Raw genomic sequence first — 15,873 nt, 5'->3', positions numbered from 1 at the left:
GAAGTACACTATTCTAGTTTTGAGCTTTCGCTATGCAGGTGTTTTATCTTCATCTCAAAACTTGAACTCGTTTTGGATAGATTTAATTATGGTGACAAAGAGAGTATGGACTTTCTTTCACTTTTAAATGGCCGACCCTTCCCTTAGACGGAAGTGTGTTTAGGCTTTTAGTAATTATCTTATCACGTTATAGATTTTCCTCTATACATTTTATATCTCTCCGCCTTTATTAGGCCTCTTCGATTAACTTTCCATTTTTTATAAACATATAAAATAAATTTTAATGCTTTGTTTATATAGACCTTTCCTGAGAGTAGGCGGTCCTAACTTGGAAACCGAAGTTAATCAACATTGAGCCCTTTATATCGTCTTTAGCTTTTAAAGGATTTAAAACTTTTTAAATGTAATATTTTATGAAAGAATTTCTTTGATAGTCTTCGTACTGTTTTCAAAGATGAACTAACGTTTAGTTTTTTATGCTACGCAGTTGTTGACGTTCAGGACGTTCAACATGCGCTCTATCGTTACGATAGAGAGAGAGTGTATCACGGTTTCACTTTGCAGTAAGAGTAAATCGATTCTGACGTTTTGTTCATTCTTTCTTAGCTTTAATGTTTTAAATTCTAATTTAAAGGAACTTTTTATTTGAAAAACCTTTCAGTTTTTTCCTTTAGTCAAATAACATGTTTTTTTTTTTGACGATATATAATTGGGCTCTTCTCTTAGGTGCGAAATCAAGAGAGAAAGAGAGAGAGAGATAGAGACGGAGGGAGAGAGAGGAGAGAAAACGTTCCGTTCAAGCGGGTAACGTTGTTCTCGTGTTACTCTCGTCCCTAGTCTCTGTACGGGGAGGAAGGATAAAACGTTTTTAGGTTTTTATTCTCGTTCCCAGGCTATGTGCGGTGAGAGATTGAAAATGTAGTTATATGAACTAGTGTTTAGTCTCTTTCCCAGCCACTGATTTTTCTTTTTATCTTAAAATATGTTTTCTGTTTTTTGCTGGTATTATGAGCTTGCATTATACGACTAATTTCGCAATTACTACCTTTTAATGAAGGGTAGAATTGCGTGTTTCAGGTAGAAATAAGTGCAAAACAGAAAATCGAAGTGATAAAGTGATATGCGCAAAGTGTTACAGTGTTGCGTCCGAGGCGCAAAGTGTTACAGTGTTGCGTCCGAGGGTTCGTCTGTTCGGGCCTGTCGTTCACCTAGTCCGGGACCTCTTGCAAGCTCCCAAGCCCAGGGGAGAAGTAATGTCAAAAGACTTATGGGTTCGAGAGGCCTTGACCAACGAACAGACGTTTTCCCTCTATGGTATCGGGTGTTTCTTACCAAGATCTCCCCTACCATAAGACGAGAGAGACGTTGTTTCTCCTCGCCATCCGTAGGCTTTTCGCATAAGAAACCTGTCACAAGGTTTCGAAGCCCTTAAGCGAAAGTCAGTCCTTTCAGGACAGGTCCAGCGTCCTGGTTACAGCCATTAGGACAGCTCTGACCCTATGCAGTCATCGGATAACTGCTCGCCGCCTAACAAAAGCGTAACACAGACTCCGAAAGTCTTTTTTTGTAGGCAAAGTGTTGCGGTCACAGACGTTACCCTCGTCTATTACCACAACCATTTCCGTTGATCCTTAAGGGGTTGTATGGCAAAACATGCAGTATATGCTTGCCTCCCTTATGGAAGACTATTCTACCGATTAGTCCGTTGAGTCTAGCCGTTTATCTCATCGATATCCTGGCTTTCAGCCAACCTAACGTTCCTTTGTGCTTACTGTTGACGTTGGCGTAGCTTAGTCACGTCAGTCAGGTTGTTTAGAACCACACTCGATGCGGTCTCGTGTGGTTTTTCAGCCGCATTTGGACGTTAGGCCACTGGCTGATGCTCCTGTTGACGTTCTAGACGTTCACTAACAATCGGAGTTGACTTGTTTTGACGCTGTGCGTCAACCTCCGCATTCTAGAGTTGTTTTGACTGCTCAGTCTAGGCAGTCAAAGCAGTCTCGAGTGGACGCTGTACGTCCTCACGCACCTGTTGTGGTTGACAGTTCAGTTGTTGACAGTTCACAGACTGTCAAGCAGTTACATGACGTTGCGTTCTGGTCCGCTACTAATTGCACCAGTGAGAGACTCAGCTTTTATCGGACAAGGTTCCTGTAGATGAGGAAGTTGCTGTTCTCCCTCCTACTGATATTCCCTTGAGGACTCTGTCAGATGGAGAGGAGCCTTAAGCTGCTTAGCCTCCTATGGACTTTAATTAAATCATGATGATTTTTTTTAAGGATCTTCGTCCGGATCTTGTAACTGCTGCTCCTCGTTCGCCTAAACGTCAGAGCTTACACTAGGCCTAGCTACTTCGAAGCCGTTGTTTTTAAGCTAGTGCTCTCTCGCTCTCCTAGAGAGCGTTACGTTGGCTAGGCGACTGGTTTTTCACCAGGAGGAGTTTGGGGGATACAGCCTTTGCTTTCCCTTCTTTTAAACTGGTTTATAGAGCGAGAGTCTGATATGACACGAGAGAAGTTCTCGGCTTGGGAGTTCATGCCTCTGCCCAGATAGACTTCTCAATTCTGGTAGACTCTCCCTGGCGCCTAGCCAGGAGACGCTCCAAGTTGTTTACAGGTCAACTTCTCAGCTGTTGTTGAGCCTTTGAAGTTTTGCTGTACTATTATGTCACGCATGACAAGGCTTTCAGGGATGGTAAACGGTTCCGCCTCAGTCGCTAACCCCGTCTGTTGCCACACCTGCTCCCGTAGACCCTAAATGGGCTTTGCTGCAAGACATGCAGTCCAAGCTTGCGTCCTTGATAGAGGACTTAAATGCGGAGAAGAACCTTCTGGCCAACAACCTTCCAACCGGTCGGTTGTGCGCCCTGTTGACGCTGAGGTAACCTACTCGCGTCTGCCAGTTGAGGTGGTTCCTCCACCGATGCGACCCAGTGTGGGTTGCCAGCCGCACGTTGACGTTAAGCGACGCTCGGAGGTGGATGTTGACGTTCAGGACGTTCAACAACCAGCAGAGGTGACTTGTTGTGACGCAGTGCGTCAACCTCAGCAACCCGGTAGGGTGTTGACTGCACAACCCAGACGGTCTAGACAGTTTCGGGTTGACGCTGTGCTTCCTCGCGCACCCATGGTTGTTGACAGTTCACAGACTGTGCAGCAGTTCCATGATATTGCGTCCGGCTCCGTCACGCATCCACCAGTGCGACCGGATTCAGCGAGTCAGACGTTGCCCACTCCGTTGCCGTTTCCTCATCAGTTTCAGATGAGGAACCCTCTGATGAGGACGTTGCTGAACAAGACGATCAGCCCCCAGCCCTGCTATCCATCCAGAAGATGCTGAAGAAGGAACGCTGCTCAGTCAGGCTGTGGATGAGTCTGGTAGGGACGCTGTCATCCGTGGATCAATTTGTGTCACTAGGAAGACTACACCTCCGTCCTCTTCTATACCATCTAGCTTTTCACTGGAAAAAGGACAAGACGCTAGAAGCGGTCTCGATCCCGGTTTCCGAAAAGATAAAGTCTTGTCTGACTTGGTGAAAGGACTATATCAACCTAAGAGAGGGTCTTCCCCTGACTGTTCAGACTCCCAACCACGTTCTCTTCTCGGACGCATCGGACGTAGGCTGGGGTGCGACATTAGACGGTCGGGAATGCTCGGGAATATGGAACTCGAGTCAAAGGACAATGCATTTCAACTGCAAGGAGCTACTGGCAGTACGTCTGGCCTGGAAAAGCTTCAGGTCTCTCCTTCAAGGGAAAGTGGTGGAGGTGAACTCGGACAACACCACGGCTTTGGCGTACATCTCCAAGCAAGGAGGGACCTACTCTCTGACGTTGTACGAGATCGCAAGGGACCTCCTCACCTGGTCAAAAGGTCTAGACATTTCACTAGTAACGAGGTTCATCCAAGGCAACTTGAATGTCATGGCAGATTGTCTCAGTCGGAAGGGACAAATAATTCCAACAGAATGGACCCTCCACAAGGATGTATGCAAGAGACTTTGGGCCACCTGGGGCCAGCCAACCATAGATCTCTTCGCAACCTCGATGACCAAGAGGCTCCCAATATTTTGCTCACCAATCCCGGACCCAGCAGCAGTTCATATAGATGCCTTTCTCCTAGATTGGTCACATCTAGATCTATATGCATTCCCTCCGTTCAAGATTGTCAACAAGGTACTGCAGAAGTTCGCCTCTCACGAAGGGACAAGGTTGACGCTAGTTGCTTCCCTCTGGCCCGCGAGAGAATGGTTCACCGAGGTACTTCGATGGCTAGTAGACGTTCCCAGAACACTTCCCCTAAGGGTGGACCTTCTACGTCAGCCACACGTAAAGAAGGTACACCAAGGCCTCCACGCTCTTCGTCTGACTGCCTTCAGACTATCGAAAGACTCTCGAGAGCTAGAGGCTTTTCGAAGGAGGCAGCCAGAGCGATTGCTAGAGCAAGGAGAACATCCACCCTTAGAGTCTACCAATCGAAGTGGGAAATCTTCCGAAACTGGTGCAAGTCAGTATCCGTATCCTCGACCAGTACCTCTGTAACTCAAATAGCTGACTTCCTCTTATATCTGAGGAAAGAACGATCTCTTTCAGCTCCCACTATCAAGGGTTACAGAAGCATGTTGGCATCAATCTTCCGTCACAGAGGCTTAGATCTTTCCAACAATAAAGATCTACAGGACCTCCTTAAGTCTTTCGAGACCACGAAGGAGCGTCGTTTGGTTACACCTGGTTGGAATTTAGACGTGGTACTAAGATTCCTTATGTCAGACAGGTTCGAACCGCTACAATCAGCCTCCCTGAAAGATCTCACCTTAAAGACTCTTTTCCTGGTATGCTTAGCCACAGCTAAAAGAGTCAGTGAGATTCATGCCTTCAGCAAGAACATCGGATTCTCATCCGAAACGGCTACATGTTCTACAACTTGGTTTTCTAGCCAAAAACGAGCTGCCTTCTCGGCCTTGGCCAATATCGTTCGATATTCCAAACTTATCGTATGGTTGGAAATGAACTAGAAAGAGTCTTATGCCCTGTAAGAGCTCTTAAGTTCTATTTAAAACGAACTAAACCTTTACGAGGCCCGTCTGAAGCTTTATGGTGTTCAGTTAAGAAACCATCTTTGCCTATGTCAAAGAATGCTTTATCCTATTTTATCAGACTGTTAATACGAGAAGCTCATTCCCATCTGAATGAGGAAGACCAAGCTTTGCTGAAGGTAAGGACACACGAAGTTAGAGCTGTCGCAACTTCCGTGGCCTTTAAACAAAATAGATCTCTGCAAAGTATAATCGACGCAACCTATTGGAAAAGCAAGTCAGTGTTCGCGTCTTTTTATCTTAAGAATGTCCAGTCTCTTTACGAGAACTGCTACACTCTGGGACCATTCGTAGCAACGAGTGCAGTAGTGGGTGAGGGCTCAACCACTACAATTCCCTAATTCCATAACCTTTTTAATCTTTCTCTTGAAATGTTTTATTATTGTTTTTGGGTTGTCCGGAAGGCTAAGAAGCCTTTCGCATCCTACTTGATTTGGCGGGTGGTCAAAGTCATTTCTTGAGAAGCGCCTAGATTAGAGGTTTTGATGAGGTCCTGTTGTATGGGTTGCAACCCTTGATACTTCAGCTCCTAGGGGTCGCTCAGCATCCTAAGAGGATCGCGAGGCTCCGTAAGGAAGACGTACTTAAAAAGGCAGAGTAATTGTTCAAGTCGACTTCCTTACCAGGTACTTATTTATTTTAAGTTTGTTATTTTGATAACTGCTAAAATGAAATAAAAAATCCTTAGCTCATAATAATGTAAACAATTAATGCTGGTCTCTACCCACCCCCCTGGGTGTGAATCAGCTTATATAATCACCGGCTAAGTTAAATATTGAAAAATGTTATTTTTATAATAAAATAAATTTTTGAATATACTTACCCGGTGATTATATATTAAAGGACCCTCCCTTCCTCCCCAATAGAGACGCAGTGGACCGAGGAGAAAATTGAGTTCTTTGTTTACATTGAGTACTGAGTACCTGCACGACAGATGGCGCTGTTGAAGTACACCCCCTACCTGCATAGCGATCGCTGGCGGATTTTTAACGTAGAGTTTTCTGTCGAGCAACAGAGTTGCAGCTTATATAATCACTGGGTAAGTATATTCAAAAATTTATTTTATTATAAAAATAACATATTATGTACACAGTCAGCCCTCGTTTTCTTGCGAAGGTTAGGTAACAGAGACCGGCGCAATAAGCAAAAAATTGCGAATGTGTGTTGCCCTGGGGTGGACTAACTCCTAACCTAACAAGTCTGCCCCTTGCCAACGAGTGGATACCCGTGCAGTTGATTTTAAGTACTGCGTTATATTGTTTTTATTTAGTTTCTACCACAGTTTATAATCAAATGTACAGTTTGCAGTAATTGTGGAAAAGTGTACACTACGTACTGGACACAGTAAGGCTACAGTCCAGTATTGTACTACGGTAAACTAAAACTTTCCCGAATCGTCATTATGCCCTTAGTGTACTGTTTAACAAATCACCATTGTTTGTATCTTGTAATACTGTAATATAACATTTGCTGATACTGTAGTGTATATTACTGTATTATATTTACAGTAATATCATTACAGTACAACTTATATTTACCGTAAGTGTTCAGTGTTTTCGTTCAGACGACGTGACGCATGTAGCCTACGTACATTAAAAGTACAGTGAATAAGGGATTTTGACATAGGAAAAATCTATTCTTGGATGAGATAGCCATGTTGTCCTGATGGAAAGTTCCTTCTGGCAACTTCTACAGTATAATATTTCTGCGATTGATATTACAAGAGAATTACCGTTAGGTATCATGGGGTTCCAACCCCCGGAAACGACTATCTGAAGATATCGTATATAATCAGGGATGTATCCTAAGATAACCATAGATATCTGCACCCCAAACAGACCTTACCCAGTCTAATCCTCTATATTTCAATGTATTCTTATGGGAAAATTCGTTTCTACAACCGAACATTTTCTACACCCGAAGTCGGTTGTGGAACGGATTAAATTCGTATGTAGAGGTACCACTGTATGTATATATATATATATATATATATATATATATATATATATATATATATATACAGTATATACATATATATATGTATGTACTGTATATATGTATATATATATGTGTGTATATATATACATTTTATATATATGTATATATATATATATATATATATATATATATATATATATATATATATATATATATATATATATATACAGTATATATATGTATGTATATATAAATGTATGTATATATATATTTATATATATATATATTTTATTACTAGTGAAGCTACAACCTTAGTTGGAAAAGCAAGATGCTATAAGCCCAAGGGCTCCAATAGGGAAAAATAGCCCAGTGAGGTAAGGAAATAAGGAAATAAATAAATGATGAGGACGAGTTAACAATGAATCATTCTAAAAACAGTAACAATGTCAAAACAGATATGTCATATATAAACTATAAAAGGACTTATGTCAGCCTGTTCAACATAGAAACATTTGCTGCAACTTTGAACTTTTGAAGTTTTATTGATTCAACTACCCAATTAGGAAGATCATTCCACATCTTGGTCATAGCTGGAATAAAGCTTCTTGAATACTCTGTACTATTGAGCCTCATGATGGAGAAGGCCTGGCAATTAGAATTAACTGCTTGCCTAGTATTACGAACAGAATGGAATTGTCCAGGAAGATCTGAATATGAAGGATGGTCAGAATTATGAAAAATCTTATGCAACATGCATGATGACCTAATTGAACGACGGTGCCAAAGATTAATATCTAGATCAGGAATAAACAATTCAATAGACTGTAAGTTTCTGTCCAACAAGATAAGATGAGAATCAGCAGCTGAAGACCAGACAGGAGAACAATACTGAAAACAAGGTAGAATGAGGGAATTAAAACACTTCTTCAGAATAGATTGATCACAGAAAATTTTGAAAGACTTTCTCAATAAAGCCAATTTTTTTTGCAATGGAAGTAGACACAGACCTAATGTGTTTCTCAAAAGTAAATTTGCTGTCTAGAATCACACCTAAGATTTTAAAAGAGTAATACAAAGTTAAAAAACTTTATCAATTCTGAGATCCGGATGTTGAGGAGCCACTGTCCTTGACCTACTTACAATCATACTTCGAGTTTTGTTAGCTAGATCTCTATTAAGGGATTTAACAACCCCAGATCAACATTCAGGGGATGGAATATATATATATATATATATATATATATATATATATATATATATATATATATATATATATATATATATATGTACAGTATATATGTATATATATTTACATATGAATATATATATATATATATATATATATATATATATATATATATATATATATATATATATATATATATGTATATATATACATATATATATATATATATATATATATATATATATATATATATATATATGTATATATATACATATATATATATATATATATATATATATATATATATATATATATATATATATATATACAAACACACACAGTGATGCCTTGCAACACAAAATTAATTGGTTCCGTAAGGGATTTCGTAAAGTGATTTTTTCAATATTAAACTTAGCCGGTGATTATATAAGCTGCAGCTCTGCTGCCCGACAGAAAAACTCTACGTTCAAAATCCGCCAGCGATCGCTATGCAGGTAGGGGGTGTACTTCAACAGCGCCATCTGTCGTGCAGGTACTCAGTACTCAATGTAAACACAGAACTCAATTTTCTCTCTGTCGTGCCACCGGCAAGACCTACTAAATTCGCTGTTGCTTACTGGATTGGTTTTCACATATTTTGGTGAAGTACACATTTCTAGTTTTGAGCTTTCGCTTTGCAGACGTTATCTTCAATACATCCTTGCATTCTTTTGTTGATATCGAATTATTTGTTGACGACTTTGGATAGTTTTTTGAATTCCCCTTTGACTAATTCAAAATGGCTGACCCTTCTCAAGTCCCTAAATATAGAAAGTGTAGTGCTAGGGACTGTTCAAGGCGTCTTCCGAAGGCCTCTATCGATCCGCACACCGTTTGTTCCAATTGTCGGGATAAAACCTGTCAATTGGAAGATCGATGTGAGGAATGCGTTGGGCTTTCGGAATTCGATTTTCTCGAATTCCAGAAATATTCACGTAGGCTAGAGAGAGATAGAGTCAGGAGAAGTTCATCTCGCTCCGTTGATATTTCCTCTCCTCATGCCCCACAACCTATTCCTTCCCCTGTAGTGGTTGCTCCTGACCCCCCTTCTAGCACTCAATAACCTTCGATGGCAGATATGATGCGTGCCATTCAGGCTCTGGGTGAGAGAGTCGAGTCTTTGGCTAGTGACCGTAACCAGCTCATGGCAGACGTCAAGGAGCTGAAGTGTAAGAGTGCAGTGGGTAGTGATAAAGTGAGTGGTAGTGTTGTGGATAGTGTTGTGGATAGTGTTGCGCTTGAGGGTTCGTCTGTTCGTGCCTGTCGTCCTCCCAGTCCGGGACCTCTTGCATGCTCCCAAGCCCAGGGGAGAAGCAATGTCGTACGACCAAAGGGTTCGAGAGGCTTTAATCAGCGAACAGACGTTCCCTCCGTGGTTTCGGGCGTATCTACCCAAGATCGCCCCACCCACACGAAGACGAGAGAGCCCATTTATTCCTCGTCTGCGGAAGAGGTTTCTCATAAGAAACCATGGACCAAGGTCTCGCGGCCTCTTAAGCGCAAGTCGGTCCCTTCCGCGCAAGTCCAACGGCCCAGTTGTAGCCACTGGGTCAGTTCGGACTCGCTGCAGTCTTCCGACGACTGCTCACCTCCTAAGAGAGGCAAAGCGGTACCGCATCAGGCAGTAACTCCGTCTGTTGCCGCACTTGCTCCTGTAGACCCTAAGTGGTCTTTGCTGCAGACCATGCAGTCACAGTTAACGTCATTGATGCAGGACTTTCGTGCGGAGAAGGTTGACGCTGCACCAACCTCTAGCCTACAACCAACCACGGTTGTGCGTCCGGTGGACGCTGAGGCTACCTTCTCCCGCACTCCATCTGTGAGAGTCCCGCCACCCATGCGTTCCAGTGTACCCTGCCAGCCGCATGTTGACGTTCAGTGACGCACGGAACCTTCTGTTGACGTTCAGTGACGCACGGAACCTTCTGTTGACGTTCGCGAGGTACAACAACAACCCAAGTTGTTTTGTTTTGACGCGGTGCGTCAACCTCCGCAACCCAGTGTGGTTACCTCTACTCGCCCACAGCAGACTAGTCAGTCTGGAGTAGACGCTTTGCGTCCCCGCGCTGCCATGGTTGTTGCCAGTTCACAGACTGGGCAACAGTTCCATGACGTTGCGTCCGGTTTAGTCACGCGTGCACCCGTGCTGCCGGACTCAGCTGACCAGCCGATTGCTACTCCTTTGCCGCTTCCTCCTCAGTTTTCAGATGATGGACTCTCTGATGATGACGACGCTGCACACATTGACGACCCGCATACGGACATCGACGAACCCAAGACCACGCAACCCTCTTTGGACTTTAGAAAAGTTCTTGCTTTGTTCAAGGAGATGTTTCCTGATCAGTTTGTGCCTGCGGCTCCACGCTCTCCTCCGTCAGAGTTCGCTTTAGGCACGCAGTCATCAGTGCCTGCCTTCACGAAACTCGTCCTCGCCCGCTCGTCCAAGAGAGCTTTACGAGTTTTAGGAGATTGGATGCAGTCCAAAAAGAACCTTGGGAAGACAGCATTTACGTTTCCCCCTGCGAGACTCTCTTCCAGATCGAGCGTCTGGTATGCCACGGGAGAAGTTCTCGGCTTGGGAGTTCCTGCCTCTGCCCAGGGCGACTTCTCAAGTCTAGTAGACTCTCCCCGCAGGCTGGCCATGAGACGCTCTAAGATTTGTTGGTCTCCTTCAGACTTAGACCATCTGTTGAAAGGAGTGTTTAGAGCCTTCGAGGTCTTTAACTTTTTGGACTGGTGTCTGGGAGCTTTGAGCAGGAAGATCTCCCCTTCTGACAAGGAAGCTTCCTTGCTCATTATGTCCTGTATGGACAAGGCCATACGTGACGGATCCAGTGAGCTTGCGGCTTCGTTCGTTTCCGGGGTCCTCAAGAAACGGGAAAACCTTTGCTCTTTCCTGTCAGCTGGAGTAACACCGTGTCAGAGATCGGAACTTCTGTTTGCTCCTCTCTCAAAGTGCCTTTTCCCAGAGGACTTGATAAAGGAGATTGCTGCCTCCTTGATTCAAAAAGACACTCATGACCTGGTTGCGTCCTCTGCCCGCAAAGCCACCCCTTTGCCTACCTTGTCTAGACCCAGGATGGACACTCCAGCGTCCAGATTCATTCCGCCCTTTCGTGGCAGAGCCTCCAGCTGAGGAGGTGCTCGTGCCGAAGGGAGACGTGGGAAGAAGAAAGGTACCAAGTCCTTTAAGGGCAGAGTCTGACTGCCACCTTCTTCAGACAGCAGTGGGAGCCAGACTCAAGAACTTCTGGCAGACCTGGGAGAAAAGGGGCGCAGATGCACAATCTGTGAAGTTGCTCAGAGAAGGGTACAAGATCCCGTTTGTACGCAAACCCCCTCTAGCAACGTCTCCCATCGATCTCTCTCCCAGGTACAGAGAGGAAGACAAGAGACTAGCTTTGAAGCAGGAGGTGTCTCTCTTACTAGAAAAGGGAGCGGTAGTCAAAGTCCGGGACCATCAATCCCCGGGCTTCTACAACCGTCTCTTCTTAGTGGTAAAGAAGACAGGAGGGTGGAGGCCGGTGCTAGACGTCAGTGCGCTGAATGTCTTTGTCACAAAGCAGACGTTCGCCATGGAGACCACAAAGTCCGTTCTAGCAGCGGTCAGGAAGGAATACTGGATGGTCTCCTTAGACCTAAGGGACGCTTACTTTCACGTCCCCATCCACCCAGAATCCCAACCTTTGCTGAGATTCGTTTACGAAAAGGTTGTCTACCAATTTCAAGCCCTGTGCTTTGGCCTAAGCACAGCTCCTCTTGTATTTACGAGGCTGATGAGGAATATTGCCAAATTCCTGCATTTAGCGGATATCAGAGCCTCCCTCTATTTGGACGACTGGCTTCTAAGAGCTTCTTCCAGTCGTCGCTGTCTGGAGAATCTAAAGTGGACTCTAGATCTGACCAAGGAATTGGGTCTCCTGGTCAATATGGAAAAGTCCCAATTGGTCCCATCCCAAACTATAGTGTACTTAGGGATGGAGATTCACAGTCAAGCTTTTTGGGCTTTTCCGTCGGCCCCCAGAACAAGTCAAGCCCAAGGATGCATCCAGAACATGCTAAAGAAGGAACGATGTTCAGTCAGACAGTGGATGAGTCTGATAGGGACGCTTTCATCCCTGGAACAGTTCATTTCGTTAGGGAGACTACACCTCCGTCCCCTTCAATTTCACCTAGCTGTTTACTGGAAAAAGGACAAGACGCTAGAAGCGGTCTCGATCCCCATTTCCGAGAAGATGAAGTCATCACTGACTTGGTGGAAGGACAACATCAACCTCAGAGAGGGTCTGCCCCTGGCTGTTCAGACCCCCAACCACGTTCTCTTCTCGGACGCATCGGACACGGGCTGGGGTGCGACATTAGACGGTCGGGAATGCTCGGGAACTTGGAACTCGAATCAAAGAACGTTACATATCAACTGCAAGGAGCTACTGGCAGTTCATCTGGCCTTGAAAAGCTTCAAGTCCCTCCTTCAAGGCAAGGTGGTGGAGGTGAACTCAGACAACACCACGGCCTTGGCGTACATCTCCAAGCAAGGAGGGACCCATTCTATGACGTTGTACGAGATCGCAAGGGACCTCCTCACTTGGTCAAGAGATCTAAACCTTTCTCTAGTAACGAGGTTCATTCAAGGCAACATGAATGTCATGGCGGATTGCCTCAGTCGGAAGGGTCAAATCATTCCAACAGAATGGACCCTACACAAGGATGTGTGCAAGAGACTATGGGCCACATGGGGCCAACCTACCATAGATCTCTTTGCAACCTCGATGACCAAGAGGCTCCCAATATATTGCTCACCAATCCCGGACCCAGCAGCAGTTCATATAGATGCCTTTCTACTGGATTGGTCCCATCTAGACCTTTATGCATTCCCCCCATTCAAGATTGTCAACAAGGTACTGCAGAAGTTCGCCTCTCACGAAGGGACAAGGTTGACGTTAGTTGCTCCCCTCTGGCCCGCGAGAGAATGGTTCACCGAGGTACTTCAATGGCTGGTGGACGTTCCCAGAACTCTTCCTCTAAGAGTGGACCTTCTACGTCAGCCACACGTAAAGAAGGTACACCCAAGCCTCCACGCTCTTCGTCTGACTGCCTTCAGACTATCGAAAGACTCACTAGAGCTAGAGGCTTTTCGAAGGAGGCAGCCAGGGCGATTGCTAGAGCAAGGAGGACATCCACTCTTAGAGTCTACCAGTCGAAGTGGGAAGTCTTCCGAAACTGGTGCAAGTCGGTATCAGTATCCTCGACCAGTACCTCTGTAACCCAAATAGCTGACTTCCTATTATACCTGAGGAAGGAAAGATCTCTTTCAGCTCCCACTATCAAAGGTTACAGAAGCATGTTGGCAGCAGTCTCCCGTCACAGAGGCTTAGATCTTTCTAACAACAAAGATCTACAGGACCTCCTTAAGTCTTTTGAGACCTCGAAGGAGCGTCGTTTGGCTACACCTGGTTGGAATTTAGACGTGGTACTAAGATTCCTTATGTCAGAAAGGTTCGAGCCACTACAATCAGCCTCCTTTAAAGATCTCACTTTAAAGACTCTTTTCCTCGTTTGCTTAGCAACAGCTTAAAAGAGTCAGTGAGATTCACGCCTTCAGCAGGAACATCGGATTTTCATCTGAAACGGCTACATGTTCTTTACAGCTTGGTTTTCTAGCCAAAAACGAGCTACCTTCTCGTCCTTGGCCGAAATCGTTCGATATTCCAAGCCTTTCAAATTTGGTTGGAAATGAACTAGAAAGAGTTTTATGCCCTGTTAGAGCTCTTAAGTTCTATTTAAGACGAACTAAACCTTTACGAGGACAGTCAGAAGCTTTATGGTGTGCTATTAAGAAACCTTCTTTGCCTATGTCAAAGAATGCAGTTTCCTATTATATCAGACTGTTGATACGAGAAGCTCATTCCCATCTGAATGAGGAAGACCATGCTTTGCTGAAGGTAAGGACACATGAAGTTAGAGCTGTCGCAACTTAAGTGGCCTTTAAACAAAATAGATCTCTGCAGAGTATAATGGACGCAACCTATTGGAAAAGCAAGTCAGTGTTCGCGTCTTTTTATCTTAAAGATGTCCAGTCTCTTTACGAGAACTGCTACACCCTGGGACCATTCGTAGCAGCGAGTGCAGTAGTGGGTGAGGGCTCAACCACTACATTCCCCTAATTCCATAACCTTTTTTAATCTTTCTCTTGAAATGTTTTTTATTGTTGTTTTTGGGTTGTCCGGAAGGCTAAGAAGCCTTTCGCATCCTGGTTGATTTGGCGGGTGGTCAAATTCTTTTCTTGAGAAGCGCCTTGATTAGAGGTTGTGATGAGGTCCTGTAGTATGGGTTGCAACCCTTGATACTTCAGCTCCTAGGAGTCGCTCAGCATCCTAAGAGCATCGCGAGGCTCAGTAAGGAAGACGTACTTAAAAAAGGCAGAGTAATTGTTCAAGTCGACTTCCTTACCAGGTACTTATTTATTTTATGTTTGTTATTTTGAATAACTGCTAAAATGAAATACAAAATCCTTAGCTCATAATAATGTAAACAATTAATGCTGGTCTCTACCCACCCCCCTGGGTGTGAATCAGCTTATATAATCACCGGCTAAGTTTAATATTGAAAAATGTTATTTTTATAATAAAATAAATTTTTGAATATACTTACCCGGTGATTATATATTAAAGGACCCTCCCTTCCTCCCCAATAGAGACCCAGTGGACCGAGGAGAAAATTGAGTTCTGTGTTTACATTGAGTACTGAGTACCTGCACGACAGATGGCGCTGTTGAAGTACACCCCCTACCTGCATAGCGATCGCTGGCGGATTTTGAACGTAGAGTTTTTCTGTCGGGCAGCAGAGCTGCAGCTTATATAATCACCGGGTAAGTATATTCAAAAATTTATTTTATTATAAAAATAACATTTTTCGTGTAGCGAGTCGCCTTTTACAGGTAGATAGACTAATTTGTTCCAGACCCTAGAAAAACACCACATTAAAGGATTATAAAAAGGTTGTGCACCACATTTAATAATAAATTAATGTTGATAATCAGAAAAAGAAGAATATAATTAGAGCAAACAGTAAAATACAGTAATAAAAATGTGGAACCTTGACTTTGGAGTGAGTTGATGTCCGAGAGCAAAGTGCGGGGCTGTAGAGGAGGATGAAAACGGCGGAAAACGTTTACGTACAAGTGGCAGAAACTGTAAACACCTACTTTTACAAAACAGATTTATAAAGGAAAGAAAGCATTAATACTTAATTTTAGGAAACGCATATACAAATGGCAGGAAATATTAATGGTTAACTTTACAATAAAACTTGAAATAAAATTTCTTTTTTTTCTTTTTCTATTTTTTTTTTACTTTGTTTTCTATTCTCTAGATTTAATTACACTACATATTTTCTTCATCATTTCTTAGCTGGCGTTTGGTCAGCTTCTACCAAAGACTTCATACTAAAATATTTGTCCAAAGAAGCTTTTTTTGGCATGCTTCTTAAAATTTTCCTGAAATAACTCAGGCAAACTTCATTACAGTACTCAAGCGCACGGCCTGTGAGAATTTTTTCTGGGTGTCCCTTTTCTATGAGAGCCACCATTTTAAAGTAGCCATCTAGACCCTCTTTA

The 15,873-nt window shown here is 43.6% G+C and overlaps 1 protein-coding gene across 2 annotated transcripts in view; it reads left to right on the top strand.

The window, feature by feature from the left end:
- LOC137655090 (serine-rich adhesin for platelets-like) overlaps positions 1-15,873 on the top strand; it is a 258,167-nt gene that overhangs the window by 238,724 nt on the left and 3,570 nt on the right. The gene's annotated exons all lie outside the window — the stretch shown is intronic.

Source organism: Palaemon carinicauda, chromosome 1 (genome assembly GCF_036898095.1).
Source record: "Palaemon carinicauda isolate YSFRI2023 chromosome 1, ASM3689809v2, whole genome shotgun sequence".
NCBI lineage: Eukaryota > Metazoa > Arthropoda > Malacostraca > Decapoda > Palaemonidae > Palaemon > Palaemon carinicauda.
Note: the sequence above shows the minus strand (reverse complement) of the source record. Positions and strands in the feature narration are given on the sequence as shown.